The sequence below is a fragment of the Rattus norvegicus genome, chromosome 7, assembly GCF_021556685.1.
Source record: "Rattus norvegicus strain SHRSP/BbbUtx chromosome 7, alternate assembly SHRSP_T2T, whole genome shotgun sequence".
In the NCBI taxonomy this organism is placed as follows: Eukaryota; Metazoa; Chordata; class Mammalia; order Rodentia; family Muridae; genus Rattus; species Rattus norvegicus.
Window position 1 is genome coordinate 133,971,520 of NC_141540.1, and position 16,631 is coordinate 133,988,150.

The 16,631-nt window shown below is 45.6% G+C and overlaps 2 long non-coding RNA genes across 2 annotated transcripts; one reads left to right on the plus strand and one right to left on the minus strand.

The window, feature by feature from the left end:
* Positions 1-5,764: 5,764 nt before the first annotated feature.
* LOC102552792 (uncharacterized) lies at positions 5,765-13,604 on the minus strand. Its single transcript, XR_015625900.1, has 4 exons — positions 13,459-13,604; positions 12,452-12,540; positions 9,438-9,598; positions 5,765-6,185 (listed from the first exon to the last, which is right to left on the minus strand). It is a non-coding gene; the product is annotated as an uncharacterized LOC102552792 (long non-coding RNA).
* A 31-nt stretch (positions 13,605-13,635) lies between these two features.
* Positions 13,636-14,506, plus strand: LOC134479777 (uncharacterized). The gene is made up of 2 exons (XR_015625901.1): positions 13,636-13,750; positions 14,213-14,506. It is a non-coding gene; the product is annotated as an uncharacterized LOC134479777 (long non-coding RNA).
* Positions 14,507-16,631: the final 2,125 nt, after the last annotated feature.

Below are 16,631 nucleotides of genomic sequence, written 5' to 3' on the forward strand. Positions count from 1 at the left end.
CTGAGATATAAGAGATACGTGTGTTTGTAATGAGACATTATCAGGCTGATGGATGGTTAATTTGTAGCTTTTCCTTTGTCATCTATACAAACCACCATCGTTGAAACTGACTTCGGGGATCCCCTCCCTTCGCTGACTTACCAACTTATCCATAGCATGAGTTCCGTCCTAAGACTACAGTGTCAAAACAGTTTATGTGGCACTTTAGAAGCCCCAGAAGCACAGGTTGCCAAGGCAATGGTCTACAAGCAGCTTTCTGTGTCCTGGTGCCAGCCAGGGCATCCATCTAAATAGAAATTGTGGCTCAACTGAATGGATGAATTCCCTGCCATATACAGGTCTCCCAGTAAACACACCCTCCTCATTCTCACAGCTCACAGGGCCTTCCTGTCTCCCCTCCTTTGACTATCTTTGATCCATTACACCTGTGCTGTGGACCCCAAGGTCAGCTTTCCATGACACACACGGCCTTGCTAGGTTCAGGGCTGTCTCTACCAAAAGCTCATTCATTGAGCCAACACGTTCCTATGCTTATGAAATGTTGGTCACTCTGAGACCCAGAGATCGCAGCCACGAATGAAGCAAAGCGCATCTTCGCAGAGACCTCAGAGTCTAGAGAAGAGGCAAACTTGGGCACAATGGGACCTCTGTCAAATGCAGAATGAATTAAGGAAGCAGGGCAGAGAAGAAGGCACCAGGGACTCTGGCAGGAAAGCAGAGGGCTGCTTGTCTGGCCACGTAAGGAGAGTGAGCAGCCAAAACCCCTAACCAGCACGCCAGGAACAGACTGACCCTGGCATTTATGACTAGATCCAGGTTTTGAATAAAGCAGATCATAGCCAAATGCATTCTTTTATTTGTCTCCCAGAAGCAGGGAGCTGGCCTCTTCTACATCAGCGAGGCTGAATCCACTCTGGCTAGTTTACGTCTCTAAGACCCCATCTATCTGAAAACACGATCGTTGTACTCGCGCCCATTCTTGCGCCCGTGGCAAATGTCCAGTAAATTTCTTTTAAAAGCTGTCTCTGCCTTGACCTACCAAAGCTCTTGATGAAGGGTACCAACACTATGCCCTCAAGAGTGCAATCGGCATGACATGAGGTAAAAATTCTAAGTGTACAGAATCGTCTTACTTCAGTTGCTCACAAACTCCTGAGTTCCCTTTCCTCGTCTCTGCAGAAGTTGCCCATCCCAGCCTCTTACCAAGGCTCGCAAAAGGGGGGACACAGCGCCACCTGCTGTCTGTGAGAGGGAAGAGCCGGTTCCTCCGCGGAGCACAACGGGGTTCTAGGAAATACCTACATCTTCCAAAAGTCGCAAAGGAATTCGCAAGATTGACTTGACACTGTATGAATTTTAAGACAATTTTTTTTTATTTTCCCTGATAGTTTACGCGAATGTCATCTAATTTCAGGCCAAAGTAAATTTGAAATTTAAGTACTAGTTCATGATGTTTTAATCGATTCATCTCATAGAGCTATTTTGTCTTTCACCCTAATTAGAATTCTCTCCTCTGCACTCCACTCAAGTTCCATAACATTAATACCATTGCAGATGCTGGAATAGTTACAAACACAAAGGAAACCACTGTACAGGGGAAATACATTCAAAGAATGTTCCAGAAGAAGCAGCATCTTTGAATTATTCCAGTAAAAGAGAATTTATTAAAAGTATTTTTTTCCCCTGGGTTCGGTCCCCAGCTCCGAAAAAAAGAACCAAAAAAAAAAAAAAAAAAAAAAAAAAAAAAAAAGTATTTTTTTCATACAATACATTCTGATTATGGTTCCTCCCACTCCTCCCAGATCCCTTCCCCACTTCAGAAAACACTCAAATCCACAACTGTTTTTTCTCTCTCCGTAGGCTATAAGCAGGCATTCACAACAACAACAATAATAAACTAAAAACAGAAGAAAAACTAAAGACAAAAACACTATAATCACATACAGCACAGAGACACACACGTTTGCACAACACAGAAATCCCATAAAAATACAAAACCAGAAAACTTAATATATAAGCAAAAGGCCCTATAAGGTAATATAGACAAACAAATAAACCATGACAAAGAATTATGAGACAAAGAACCTCCGACGATGCCATTGAATTCATTTTGTGTCTGTCGTCTGTTGCAGGGCATGGAGCCTGTCCCTGAGAGTGGTTTGTGTACCTACTGAGACGCCCTTGAAGAAAACTGACTTCATCTGTGAGCAGTTGGCAACTGGCGATAGTTTCTGGGTTAGGGCGTCCACTTCCCCTCTCAGCAACTACGACGACCCCATCTGGTCCAGACATGCGCAGGCCCTGTGCTTGGTGTTTCAGTCTCTGAGAGCCCGTGTGTGTTGGGCCTCCATCTTTAGAAGGCCTTCTTTCCTTGCTGTCCTCCCTACCCCCCTGACTTCACAGTCTTCCCACCTCCTCTCCCACGGGGTTTCCTGAGCCCTGTGGGGAGCGGTTTGATGCGGACAACCCATTTAGGTCTCTCGCACTCTGTACTTTGCAAGCTGTGGGGACTGAAAGCAAGCCGTGTGTGCGAAGCTTTGTTTTCCTGAACCAATTTGCACTGTTAGCAGATTTTCCTTCTTAACTAAATCCAATACATAACTCCATTTTAATGAAGTCTGTCTGCACAACAAATAGCGAGACACAAGTACTCTTTCGACTACAAATAAAAAGTGTTCTTTCGACTGAACCATCAACCAAAGAGGATACGTGGGCTGGACCTAGGCCCCCTGCACATATGTAGCTTGGTCTTCATGCAGATCCCAAAAAAACTGGAGCAGGGACTTTCCCTGACTCTGTTGCTTACCTGTGGATCCTGTTCCCCTAACTGGGCTAGCCTGGTGCAGTAGGGGAGGATGTGCCTAGTCCTGCAGTGACTTGATGTGCCAGAATGGGATGTACCCCGGAGAGGGGCTACCCTTTCTCAGAGGAGAAGGGGAAGAAATTGGGGGGGGGAGGAAATGTGTGAGAGGGGGACTGGGAGGAGAGGGAGTACCAGGATGTAAACTGAATAGATAGATAGATAGATAGATAGATAGATAGATAGATAGATAGATGGATGGATGGATGGATGGATGGACAGATGGGCAGATGGACGGATGGATGGACAGACGGACGGATGGACAGATGGGTGGATGGATGGACAGATGGATGGATAGATGGGTGGACGGACAGACAAGACGGATGGATGGATGGATGGATGGATGGATGGATGGATGGATGGATGAAAAAATGTGTTCTTTGGATCTATGTACTGGATTTCTAACCTGGATGGTGCAGACCTTGTATGTTATGACCAGGGCAAAGGGTAGAAGTCACTTGTCAATGATTGCCCCAGCATGTCTCAGATTGTCTAGGTAACATCGACCCTCAGATTCAGATCAGTCCTGTGACAGGGACCTGTTCAGGAGCGCCCAGACGAGGCTTCCTGCAGCCACTGCCTCCCAGCATCAATTTCAATCGGCATTTCACTAAATTTTCATCCTTATCACTGGCGATAGAAGAGACAGCAGGAGGCAATTATGCCTGTTTAAATTATATCTCTTTCCAAAATATTACGTGAGGAAGGATGTTAACAATAAGACCTAAGAAATAGCTGCTGGTTCGTTTCTTCCTAAGCTGAAACAACTTCACAGATTTCATTCCAGTATTTAGCAAACTAAAGGCTAGGTCCATTGTAAGGGGTTCAGCTAGGGAATGGCGTGCCTTGTGAATACAACTTTTAAATGCACAGAAATGTGTGTATAACACAGACCATGCTTATTGTCTGGCTTAATTTTTGCTGTCAAAAGACACCATGATCAAGTAAATTTATAAAGAGAAAGCATTTAATTTGAGCCTCAGGGCAATAGAGTCCGTGATCATCATGGCGGGAACCACAGCAGCATGCAGGCAGGCAGGCATGTAGGCATGGTACTAGAGCAGTGCCTGAGAGCTTACATCTTGACCCACAAGCATGAGGCACAGAGGGCTAACTGGGAAACCTCAGAGCTCACCCCCAGTGACACAGCTCCTCCAAGGGAGCTTAATCCTTCCTAAACAGTTCCACTAATTGGAACTTCCAAACATTCCAATAAACACAACCTCAGGGCATCGTTTTCAGTCAAGCGTCACAACGAAGGAAGTTTGGTCCAACTTTCATACAGGCTGTGTTTATGAGGACTTACCTCTCAGACCAGCGTCTTAGCAGCATGTAACAGAATGCACTGGCCAGGACGAGCTTCCAGTAGCGGCTGACAGTTCACTTATGTTGCCTCTCAGTTTGCATCCCCATCACAAACACCTGAGATCGTCAACTTCAAGGGAGGAGAGGTTTATGGCTTATGGTTTCAGAGGTTTCCGTCTAAAGCCATTGGGCCCAACCCCGGTGAGGCCATGACGGGCTCTGGAAGGAGCACGTGGGATAGGATGCCTGTTCACTTCGTGGTGCTGTGGAGGTGGGATGGAATCGGGACGATGGCCTTCAACAACACACCCCCAAATGACTTCAAGGATATACCCCCCAAATGACCTATCTTCCTTCTACCTTAGCTCTTAACTCCCCAGAAGCCATCAACTGGCTATAACTTCTCAATCAGGCATGGAGGCTTTATATTAAGCACAACTCCTCTGTCAGTGCAGCCTGTGACAGAGTTCCAAGGAATCTTAATCAACACCAACACTGTGGGGAGGAAGAGAGTGTATTCATATCTTGGTGATCGTAATGGGTATTGATCAGATTCGCAATGGCAGCCCTGTGCTTCCTTCTCTGTGGTGACTTACATCCCATGAGAAAGCAGTTGATTGCCCAGATACCACTCATGCCACTATTGCTCCTCTGGGAATATTTTATCACTATTATAGCTCACGGGGCTCACAGTTGTGTAGGACTATGATCTCCTTCTCACCCCAGCAGTCTGCATACCAGCTTCTAGTGTTCTAGCCAGCAGGGAGCTACCTTCTTAGTACAGACCGCATTTGTTCTATATGGGTCCCATCCACACCGTATGCAATAAGCAGCCACGTATATGGCTACAAAGACTGGAAGCGAGCTTCCGTCTCCGGTACATTCCAAACTGAGAAAGACAGCTACGAGTCAGACATGCGTTCTTCAAAACAATAGTACAGTTTATCAGAATAAAGGGATCGACTCTGTGAATGAGTCCGCGGATGCCTGCAAGGACCTCCACAGCCATGAAATAACTTGAAGAGACCAAAAGAAAATGTCACACAGCTCGCACTTTAACATCTCCTGGCCAGAGTTAGAGAACACAATGCCAGCAACTGGAAAAACGAAACACATGCAAACGGGTATGAGGCTGGAGAGATGCCTCAAGGGTGAGAGCACTCGTTCTCGCTAAAGACCTTGATCAACTCCTAGCACCCACGTGGTGGCTCACCACCATCCATAACTCCAGTCCCAGGGACTCTGATGACCTCTCCTGACCTCTGCAGTCATCGGGTGTGTGCACAGTGCACATACACACATGCAGGAAAGACATAAGGTAATAAACACCCTTTAAAAGAAAATATGACCACTGCCAATAGTCCCATTGGTCCTGTCATTTGAAATTGGTATTTCTTTTATTTGTACACATCGATGGGATGCAGTGTGATATAATGCAGAATGCACAGCAATCAATCAAGGCCCCTAATGTTTTATCTCCCACAGCATTGTTGGTTATTGTATAGTGTCCCCGCCAGCGGGGACCCAGTTATTCAAGGTCCCGAAGGGGCCTACCCTTGGGCCTAAGTGGGGGGCGAGAGAAGAAGGAGACCAAGCAAAAGTTCTGTTGTCAAGGTCTCGTTTATTGAGAAAAATGTACAGCATTTAAAGCTCTGAGGCAAGAATAGAAGCGGGAACTGAAGCTTAGGGTGCGGGAGTTTGGGAAGTGCCCAAGGATATAAGGTGAATCACTACACTGCAAGATATCCTCCTTAAACAAAGAGGCAACAGTCTTCCGGGGACATGTTCTTTGAAAAGGTCAAACCCTTCTCAGGAATCTGCTCAGGGACATCCGGTGTTTTGCTCAGGCATCCTGTCATTGCTCCCAGGGTCTTCCTGGGAGTGGCTTTAATTCAACAATCTCATGTCTGTATGGCAGTCATTTCAAGGTTGAACCTCTGTGGCCATGCAGCCCAGAGTCACGTAGCCACCTTGAGCTATGCAGTCACAAAGCGGCCAGGCCCAAATCCAATACGGCTCCCTACAGTATAAAAAATATGAGCTTTTCTGTTCTGGCTCTAATTTAATATGTATATGTGTATGTGTATGTGCATATGAATATGTATATGTATTATGTGTGTGTATGTGTGTGTGACAGTTATAACTTGTGAAGAACACTCCAATGTAGACCTTCCTCCAACTCTGTCGTAGGTTAACTCTAACAGGCTGCTAGCCAGCCTCCCTTTACCACCCTACCACCCGACCGTGTCTAATGTCTATGATTTTACCCTTTTTAAGCATACAAAATCCACTGTTTTCGCATGAGCGAGGGCATGTAACACTGGTGAACACTTTGTTACACTTAAGGCTCTAGTTCCACCAGTACTGCACCTGCAACACTACATTGTTACTTTTTGTGGCTAAAAAATATCCTTCTGGATACAGATAGGAAGGTAAGTAGATGAATGGATAGATAGATAGATAGATAGATAGATAGATAGATAGATAGATAGATAGATAGATAGATAGATAGGCAGGCAGGCAGGCAGGCAGGCAGGCAGGCAGGCAGGCAGGCAGGCAGATGGACAGATAGCATTTTCCTTAACTATGAATCAATGAAAACCTAGGCTGATTTCATGTTTTGGTTTTTAAAGATGGTGCTTGGTTTCTTTTGCTCTTCAATGTGGAGTGTTCTGCCTGCATGTATGTGTGTGCATCATGTGCATGCATCGCCCACGGAGGCCAGAAGAGGATGCTGTATCTCCTGGAACTGGAGTTACAGATAATTATAAGCACCCGGATCCTCTGGAAGAGCAGCCAGTGCTCTTTACCGCTGAGCCATCTCCCCAGCCCCATGAACTTGATAGTCCTTAAAAGAGTACAGATTATATGGTATTTTTTTTTTACATCTGATTAACTTACTTCTATTTGTTGTAAGTTTGTTCATTGTACAATTCAGTAAATGTATCATTGCTGGTAATTCATAGAATTCTATATTTTACCCGTTTTCAGAGATTTGTTATTGGGTGTTTTCTAAACTTGATATTTTTATATTTCAAGTAAATTATCCATTTGCACTGGATTTTTTTAGGAATTCTAAAAATTTGTTTTTTTTAAATATCTTATTTAGTATATAGGTCCCATTATTTGATTCAGTTAAAGTCAAAATACATATGCACCACAATATCAGGCATGGGATGCTTCTTCTGGTGTGTGACGATCTCCACTGGTGTGCAGAGACACCATGTTGAAGTGGCAGGTGAAGAACAAGGACCTAGGACTTCCTTTCTAAGTTGAAGTAGGAACTATCGGGGTTATAAATGAGTAGCCAGCCAGCCGTTTCACTGAAATCAACCTTGAAACAATGTCCAGCCATAAACCAAGTCTAATAGGGCCCTTCTTTTCCCCATAATGAACAATAAATGTTTTTAAGCATCCCCCTCCAAAAAAAAAAAAAAAGATGTTTCTAAAAACAGTGTGGTACTCCTGCCCTCATCCCCTGCACTAGACACGCCCCCACCTATGCCCAGAAAGTCCAGCCCTGTACCATCCTCCCGGGTTGCACTCCAACATCCCCTCTCTGGCCTCTGGGGCCCCTTTCCTTTTTAACACAATAGATGGCTTCAATGAGATGGTTCCCCACTTCCCAGCCAGCTCTCAGATGTCCTCCCTGCTCTGTCACCGCAGGTGGATTCCAGGCAATGTCCAAAACTACAGTAAGTCTCCTTCCACCACAGGTGGATTCCAGCAATGTTCAAAACTGCAGTAAGTCTCCTCCTACCCTTGAATTCATCACAAAGCTGTGTGAATGGATGCCAGGGAGCCTTAACCCTTCCCCTTACAGGTTATAAAACATGCTTATAGAATTAATATTTTGAATACTATAAGCCCTCGAGCAAGGAGATTTTGGACACAGCGTGGTGATTAGCATAAGGAGGAGCAAGCCAGGTAAGGCTACAGGTTGAGCACACAATGACTTGGCATACCAGAAAGTGATGGGCGGGGGTCCCCTTTAAATACTCACCCCGCCGCCGTCTATAGTTTAGCTACAGCTTCCAAAGTTCAAACACATATACCCAATTGGCTATATCGTTCTGTTCTCTAGACAAGCCACAAAAAGTCAGAACGTTAAGGAGAACTGGTTACTTCTTAAATGCCATAGGGTATGAAACCTTACCCTGGAGCTCTGGAGTTTAAACAAGAACTTTGCCGGGAGGTGTTAGGGATCAAACCCCGGACCCTGAGAGGACACAGCAAATGCTCTAGCAATGTGCAGCATCCGCAGCCCAAGAACTGGAGCTCCGAGGAGGGCTGGCCCACGCTACAGTGTCCCAAAGCCTCAAGCTCATAGACACATCAAACCTTGGCACCCCACGTGCCCAGGATTGAAAGTTACAGTCCCAAGACCACAGACCCAAGCAGCCACTTACACAGAACACCTAGTCTCTCACTGAAGTGAAAAAGAAAGAATGGGGTAGGGGGAGTGAGAAAGAAGGGAAGACTCGGTTTTGTTCTCTGTTAATCAGGAATAAGGGGATGGAGAAATGGCGTCCAGAAACCTGAGCTTGATTCCTACCGGGGCAGCTTACAACCTGCCTCTAACTCCGTCTCCAGAGAACAGTGCCCTTCTCTGGCCTCCTAGAGTACACTCACACATACGCACTTAACACCACAACACACATACATAAATAAAAGCAACAACAAAAGCTTTACCAAAGAGAGAGAAAGGAGGTGACAGAGAGAGAGAGAGAGAGAGAGAGAGAGAGAGAGAGAGAGGAGAGAGAACATTTGTGTGTAAAATCAAAGCGTTTATGAGATTGTCAGAAAAAGAAAATCCCCATACAAAACAACACAGCAGTCTTGTCTCCCGGGCTGACTGTGCTGGCTGGTTTCGTGTGTCAACTTGACACAAGCCGAAGTTATCACAGAAAAGGAGCCTCAGTTGTGGAAATGCCTCCATGAGACCCAGCTGTTTAAGGCATTTTCTCAGTTAGTGATCAAAGACAGGAGGACCCAGCCCATCGTGGGTGGTACCATCCCTGGGCTGGTGGTCCTGAGTTCTATAAGAGAGCAAACTGAGCAAGCCAGGGGAAGCAAGCCAGTAAGCAGCATCCCTCCATGGCCTCTGCATCAGGTCCTGCTTCCTGACCTGCTTGAGTTCCAGTCCTGACTTCCTTTGGTGATGAACAGCAATGTGGAAGAGTAAGCTGAATAAACCCTTTCCTCCCCAACTTGCTTCTTGGTCATGGTATTTGTGCAGGAATAGGAACCCTGACTAAGACACTGGCTTTACCTCTTCCCACCATGTATGGGAAATGATTAGCTTGGATGAGATCCTGAGGGCAGTGTCCCACGGTGGCATTAGAGCTCCTGAAAGAAGAAACAGCACTGACTAATGCGTCGGCAGAAAGGAGCTGGGCTACATCTCAATCCTGGACTTCCCCGCCTCCACACCTGAAAGGAAAGTAATTTCCGTCTGTGAGGCACACAGCCTGTGGCGTTCTGTTACAGTCACCCAAACTGTCTTGGACAGAGCTAAGTTAATTCCGGCCCCTAACCGAATTATAAAATCTTCAAGGGACACATTTTTGTCACTATATTCTCAGCCCTTAGCTGCCACTGGACAATCGTGTATTTGCATTAGCGAGTGGATGGATGAATGAATGAATGAATGAATGAATGAATGATTTCCCCAATCCTTGACTAGAATGTGGCATAGTCCTCAGCTAGCCCAGATGCTAGCTGAGAACTATACAGACATCTAAGGATACATTTAACTTTCGACTTCTTAAGATTAGACAACTGCAAGAAGTGCAGGCCGACAGGAACTGGATATAGATCTCTCCTGAGAGACACGGCCAGAATACAGCAAATACAGAGGCGAATGCCAGCAGCAAACCACTGAACTGAGAACGGGACCCCCGATGAAGGAATCAGAGAAAGGACTGGAAGAGCTTGAAGGGGCTCGAGACCCCATATGAACAACAATGCCAACCAACCAGAGCTTCCAGGGACTAAGCCACTACCTAAAGACTATACATGGACTGACCCTGGACTCTGACCTCATAGGTAGCAATGAATAGCCTAGTAAGAGCACCAGTGGAAGGGGAAGCCCTGGGTCCTGCTAAGACTGAACCCCCAGTGAACGTGGTTGTTGGGGAGAGGGTGGTAATAGGGGGAGGATGGGGAGGGGAAGTAGAAGGGGAGGGGGAGGGGCTAGGGGGATGTTGGCCCGGAAACTGTGAAGGGGAATAACAATCGAAATGTAAATAAGAAATACTCAAGTTAATAAAGATGAAAAAAACAAAAGACTAGACAGCTGGACGAGTCTAATCTGCAAATGGCGGTGTGAGAGCTGCATCTTCCATTATTCTCTACAACGGTCACAAAATATAAATGTGAGCCCCACCTTTCTGCCGTCTCGGCCACATGGGTAGATGCCACTCCCCACCCCGAGCACACCGGCCCTCTCCAAATCTTCATCTGGCGACCAGGAGACCAGCATGGACTGAGGGAACCCCAGTGTCTTGTGCAGAACTCCTGGGTTCCCCCTTGCAGGGGACCTCAGTTCCCAGGAAGGGAACACGCTGGCTTTGGGTAAAGATCCAGCGGGCTCCACAGACAGAGAGCTCAACCCCATTCCTTGAGACTGATGAAAGTGATTTTTTCCCCCGAAGTTGTAACTGTAACTATTGCCGACGATGAAGGCTAAACAGGCCAGAGATGAGAGATAGGGCATAGATCCTCGGTCTAGACTCATCAGAAGCAATTATTCTAACAGAGACCACCATGGGTCTCTGAGAGAGCCTGCTTCCTTCCAAGTAAACACATCGACAGCCCTCCTGTAATTGAGGAGAAGTCTCCTGGATCACAAATCCATCTCATAATTACCCTGGGATTCCTCTGAGAAAGTGTGGTCATAATTTCCTCTGTATGTGATTTCCAAAAGGACAAGTGTCCTAGCCAGTGTTCTCTAAATGGTCCCCATTGATTGCCTCCGTCCACAGCGTGTTGATTTTTTCAGCCCAGAGTGTATAAGGTGAAAGAAACAATAACCAAATATAGAAAATATCGATCTGCAACCATTGATTCAAGGCCCCACGGTGTGAAAAGATTAGTTACTTTTAAGAGAAGTACCGAAGGTGACTTTCAACGACTTTTTATTGATTAACACGGACCAGATAAACCTTTCTGTTCAGAGCCATGCGCTCCTCAGAAGCCACTGTGAACAACTGATTCCTCGGTTGAGAGCAACACTGCATTAGGCTTAAAAGTGAATAGGACGTGAGTGTGTGTCCAATCCGAGACCTCGAAGACACTAGGGATGTATTCTCTCTCTGAGTTACATACACCCTCAGCCCAAAACCTAGGTAACACAGCCATCACGTTGTTGAAAAATATATAAGCATACTAAATAATATGGTATATATATATATATATATATATATAGCAATCAAATGATTTAATGACACACCTACTGTTTATTATGTTCTGGCAAGAGACCCAGGGGTGCATTTTGAGTGAGTGTGTGTGTGTTTGCATGTGTGTATGTGTGTGCAGATGCATGTGTCTGTATGTGTGTATGTGGGTACACATGTATACGCAAATATCTATGACCTTCCATTTCCGTATACAGTAAAAGACGTCCTGCCTTCATTCCACAGGAGAACGCTGTCCTGTGCCCCTCTAGGGCCTCCCTGTGGTCTTAGGTTTCTCAGCAATCATGAAAACAGTAAACTCAGGCCCCAGCAAAATCCTACATGTGGTGTCAGTAATTACCAAGGGGCTTACTTCACCTCTGCCTTGAGAAGTCCAGCCTAGGCTCTGCGTCTGTCTCCTTGGCACCTCTCTTCTGCTCAACTTTCATACTTAAATCAATATTAAAATATCTATTAAAATTTAACTCTCCTTCATAACGATCACTCCTGAAATTCTTTTCTGCGCCGAAGTCAGTCCCGGTTTGACCTCAGTTGAGGTCCCTAAACTCTAGGAGAGCTCAGGCGATTGATGCGGGAGCTGTGCCTCCTGCTTCTGCCATCTACAACCCGGACGACTGGGCCTCCTCATGCACGCTCTAGAGAGACAGCTTCCTCCTTGTTGCTGGGTTACTTTCTCAGACCAGATGGAGACTCTAGCAGAACTAATATTTTTTTTTCCCAGCCCAGTAGAAGAGGTGGAGAATGTGGGGGAACAGCTGGGGTGTTGTGAGTCCCTCCTACACATCAACCCCGCAAAGAGAAAGTATTCCTCGCTACAGGTAAATCCCCAAGTTTACAAAGCGTTTGAGAAAGAATTCCCATGACTCACCAATGGACGCTTTCCACTCAGCAACTGTTTACCTCATTTCAATTCCATAACGAGTAGACGTTCAGTTTGAGTTATGCTTAGGGATGGATCTAGGGGCATTTAGCAGACAAGTGGGAGTGGGTATGACCAAAATACACCATATTCATGTATGAGATCCCCAAAGAATTTAAAAATACTGTACTTTAAAAGCACAAGTTTGCTGATTGAAAACCTAACGGCTGGTAATTCCCCAATAACTAACGTTCTCCTTCCCAGAGCAATGCAGCTACTAGCAAACGAGAGGTATTTTCCCTCTTCTCACCCAGTCTCTTGGCCAGGGTCCCACAAAGCTTAGCTTCTGGTTTGAGGGAACGCTAACTGTAGAAAGGAGAGCCAGGGTCAGACCGAGCCTTAAACATCAACCAGACCAGGACTCGAGCTTCTCCGTTCCAAGGTCAGTCTGTGAGCGCCATGGCCGGCACCCAAAACATGGCAACGTCGTTCCACATTTGCATTCTGCACAGGCACTTTGCATATGTGAGAGCAGAGAGCCCACCGCAGCCCGAGCCGACGGCTTAATTAGCAGCACCTGCACCGAGGCACGATTAACATCTTGCTATTAGGTTACTGTTTGCGTTACAGGGTAAGTGATTAGACCTGTCAACTTCTGACAGGACAGGCTTCATATTTTAGTTTATGTATAAATTTAAATGTCATCATTTTCATAGCCAAAAAAAAAGCATCTTTAGACATGACAATAGCTCTTTTTGGGTTCTAGTTACAGACCGTGTTTGTCAGTGACAGGGTTACAGTTCAATTCCTAAGAAGCGGGGTATTTCCACGAACCGATAGGTCAGTTTCATCTGTACGGCAGAGTCCTTCCATGACTTGCTCTACCTTTCCTCTCTAATTTCCAGGGATGAGCACACCTTCTGAAGCTGATAGCACATGCCAAGCTGCCCTCCTACTTTATGCTACCCAGCATGCACAGGTGCCCAAGACAGATCTGCTGTCGGAACAACACTCACCTTCTGCTCCTAGGGTGACCACTCTCAAGCCTCCCAGTTGCGGGTCTCCTCCATTAGCAGCTGAGCCCTTTAGTGTCCCAAACACAGGGCACCCCACTGAGACGCTTATGAGACATCCCGACTTAGTTATCTAAGTCCAGTATCTAAGGTAACGGAATGTAACGGTTACATTCCAGAAGGTGGGTACCTACCACACCACGGCTAATATTTTGTGGGATTTTACTTGCCTTCAGATATGTAAGGAACATAAAAGATTGTGTCTGAGAGGCTTCGGAGAACGGGCCCAGCATGAGTAAGGAAGTGTGTGTATATGGGGGTGGGGGTGGGAGTGAGGGGAGTATGCCTGTGTGTGTCTGTCTGTCTGTCTGTCTGTCTGTTGCGTTTTTGTGAATGTGTGTGTGTGTTTATGTGTGCCAGTGTGTCTGTGTCTCTGTGAGTGTGTGTGTGTATGTGTTTATGTGTGCCAGTGTGTCTGTGTCTCTGTGAGTGTGTGTGTCTCTGTGTGTGTGTATGTGTTTATGTGTGCCAGTGTGTCTGTGTCTCTGTGAGTGTGTGTGTGTATGTGTTTATGTGTGCCAGTGTGTCTGTGTCTCTGTGAGTGTGTGTGTCTGTTGTGTGTGTGTGTGTGTTTATGTGTGCCAGTGTGTCTGTGTCTCTGTGAGTGTGTGTGTGTGTGTGTGTATGTGTTTATGTGTACATGTGGAAGTCAAAAGACAATTTGAGGAAGAATTGCTTCTCTTCTCCCACCATCTAGATCCCAGGGATGAAACCTCAGGTTGTGAGTGTTGGCAGAAAGTGCTTTTACCCACTGAGCCATCTTGCCAGCCCAAGAAGGGACCAACTTGTAACAGTCTTTGCAACTAGAATGGAAACTCAAAAATGTATGTCCCAAAACAAGTGACTTATCTACCTGTCAGGAATATGACAGAACTTGGCACAAAGTGTAATCTGTAGGTCTTGGACTTCCTACCGTGACATGCTGACTCTGAAATTCTTAATTCTGTATAGTCCTCTCACAGTATTAAAAGTAAATGTAATTTGAAGTTAATGATGTGAACATTATTAGCATTTAATCAAACCACTTTACGGTGCACCTACTCACCTTGGCTTCTCAGAAACTAATGAAAGAAATGGTATCCCCAATAAGAAGGGATTGGACCTTGGTTGCTGACCTGGTCCTTTAGCACACATCACTGGTGCTTCATAACCTTGGACAAGTCATGTCACTTCTCTGTGCCTGGATTTTCAGATGAAGACAGATAACAGTTTTATACACACTGTGTTCACCAATGTGGCAGAGAGAAGGGGAGAGAGAGAGAGAGAGAGAGAGAGAGAGAGAGAGACAGAGACAGAGAGAGACAGAGAGAGACAGAGAGAGACAGAGACAGGAGAGAGAGACAGAGAGAGAGACAGAGAGAGAGAGAGGAGACAGGGAGAGCACAAGCTTGCTAGAAGTTCAATTAGTTCTAATTAAACTTGATAGGTCTCTATCTATCATCTATCATCTGTCATTTATACCTCTATCTGTCTCTCCATCTCTCTCACCCACACACATATACACATACATATGAAGGCACACAAACAGACACGCACATACACACACAAACAAGCATGTAGAAGAGAACTAGTTTGGATGAAGGGGGCCATTAATCATTAAAAAGAAATAAGGTCGGGGTTGGGGATTTAGCTCAGTGGTAGAGCGCTTGCCTAGGAAGCGCAAGGCCCTGGGTTCGGTCCTCAGCTCCAAAAAAAAAAGAACCAAAAAAAAAAAAAAAAAGAAATAAGGTCACAGGTTGGTGGTGATCAAAGTATATTACATGCATGCACGAAATTATGAAAGGATAAAATAACTTTCAATCAGAACCAAGACGGTCACAATCCCTGCTTGTGAAGGTGAATATTTGCATAGCGTGCTGTCTGCTTCACAAAGGCACACAAGGAGGAAGAAGAGAGCCGCACAGGTCCTGCTCACAGAGGGATCAGCCTTATGGTACGGATGACAACAGTGAGACCACAGAAGGGAAGCACTAGACACAGAAGAGAGTCAGTGAAGCACCCAGTTTATTATTTCATTGTTTCAGAATAAAAGGCAGGGAAAATTGTGTGAGGACACTAGGTATGAAAAGAAAGCCAGATGTTTTCCAATTTACCCTATAGGTATATAAATAAAATGGATTTAAGAACAAAAACAACCTTCCTTCCAAATGCATGGAAAGAGGAGGAGGAGGTACCAACTTCTGTCTTAGGGTTTCACTGCTGTGAACAGACACCATGACTAAGGCAACTCTTATAAGGACAACATTTAATTGGGGCTGCCTTACAGGTTCAGAGGTTCAGTCCATCATCACCCAGGCAGACATGGTTGTGTCCAGGCAGGCCTGGTGCAGGAGGAGCTGAGAGTTCTGCATCTTCATCTGAAGGCTGCTAGGAGAAGACTGGCTTCCAGACAGCTAGGGTGAGGGTCTTAAAGTCCACACCAAGTGACACACCTCCTCCAACAAGGCCACACCTACTAATAGTGCCACTCCCTGAGCCAAGTATATGCAGACCATCATAGAAACACACACTGGTTCCAAAGTGGGGAACATGGAAATGATTACACTGGCCACAGAATAGAAACAGCCACATACACACAAGCACATGCACAGGTACACACCACTGAAAGTAAAATTTAAACCAAAGTAACATGGAAAGGCAATGGACTTCTGAAATTATTCATTTCTAAGCTGGATCTTACAGAACGAAATTCAGATACTACAAACTTTAGGGTTGAAACGTGAAAGCCGTTAGAATAGCCTTCTGGAACGAACTAAAGCATCTTTGCCTTTTAACACAGCAGAATGGTGTGTCCAAGGAGCTCTCGGGCCTTCCTTATTAACAATGACACAGCTGTCACCTTACAGTTGTCAATAAGAACACCTAGGCAGACACAGGGGCCTAAGGGCGGCTTGTGTTGAGACAGCATGGCGCCAAGTAGGATATCCTATAGGAGTCAGCTAAAGTGACCGACACAGTATCGGGGAATGACAAGTCAGTACGCCATGGTAACACTGGATGTCTGAGGAACACCCAATGTAAACCGTGATGTAACTCCCATATGTAACCATTCATAGCCGAATGTCACTTTTATGTGGGTTCTGTATAAATATGGCCTTGGGGCCAGAGACCCGAGA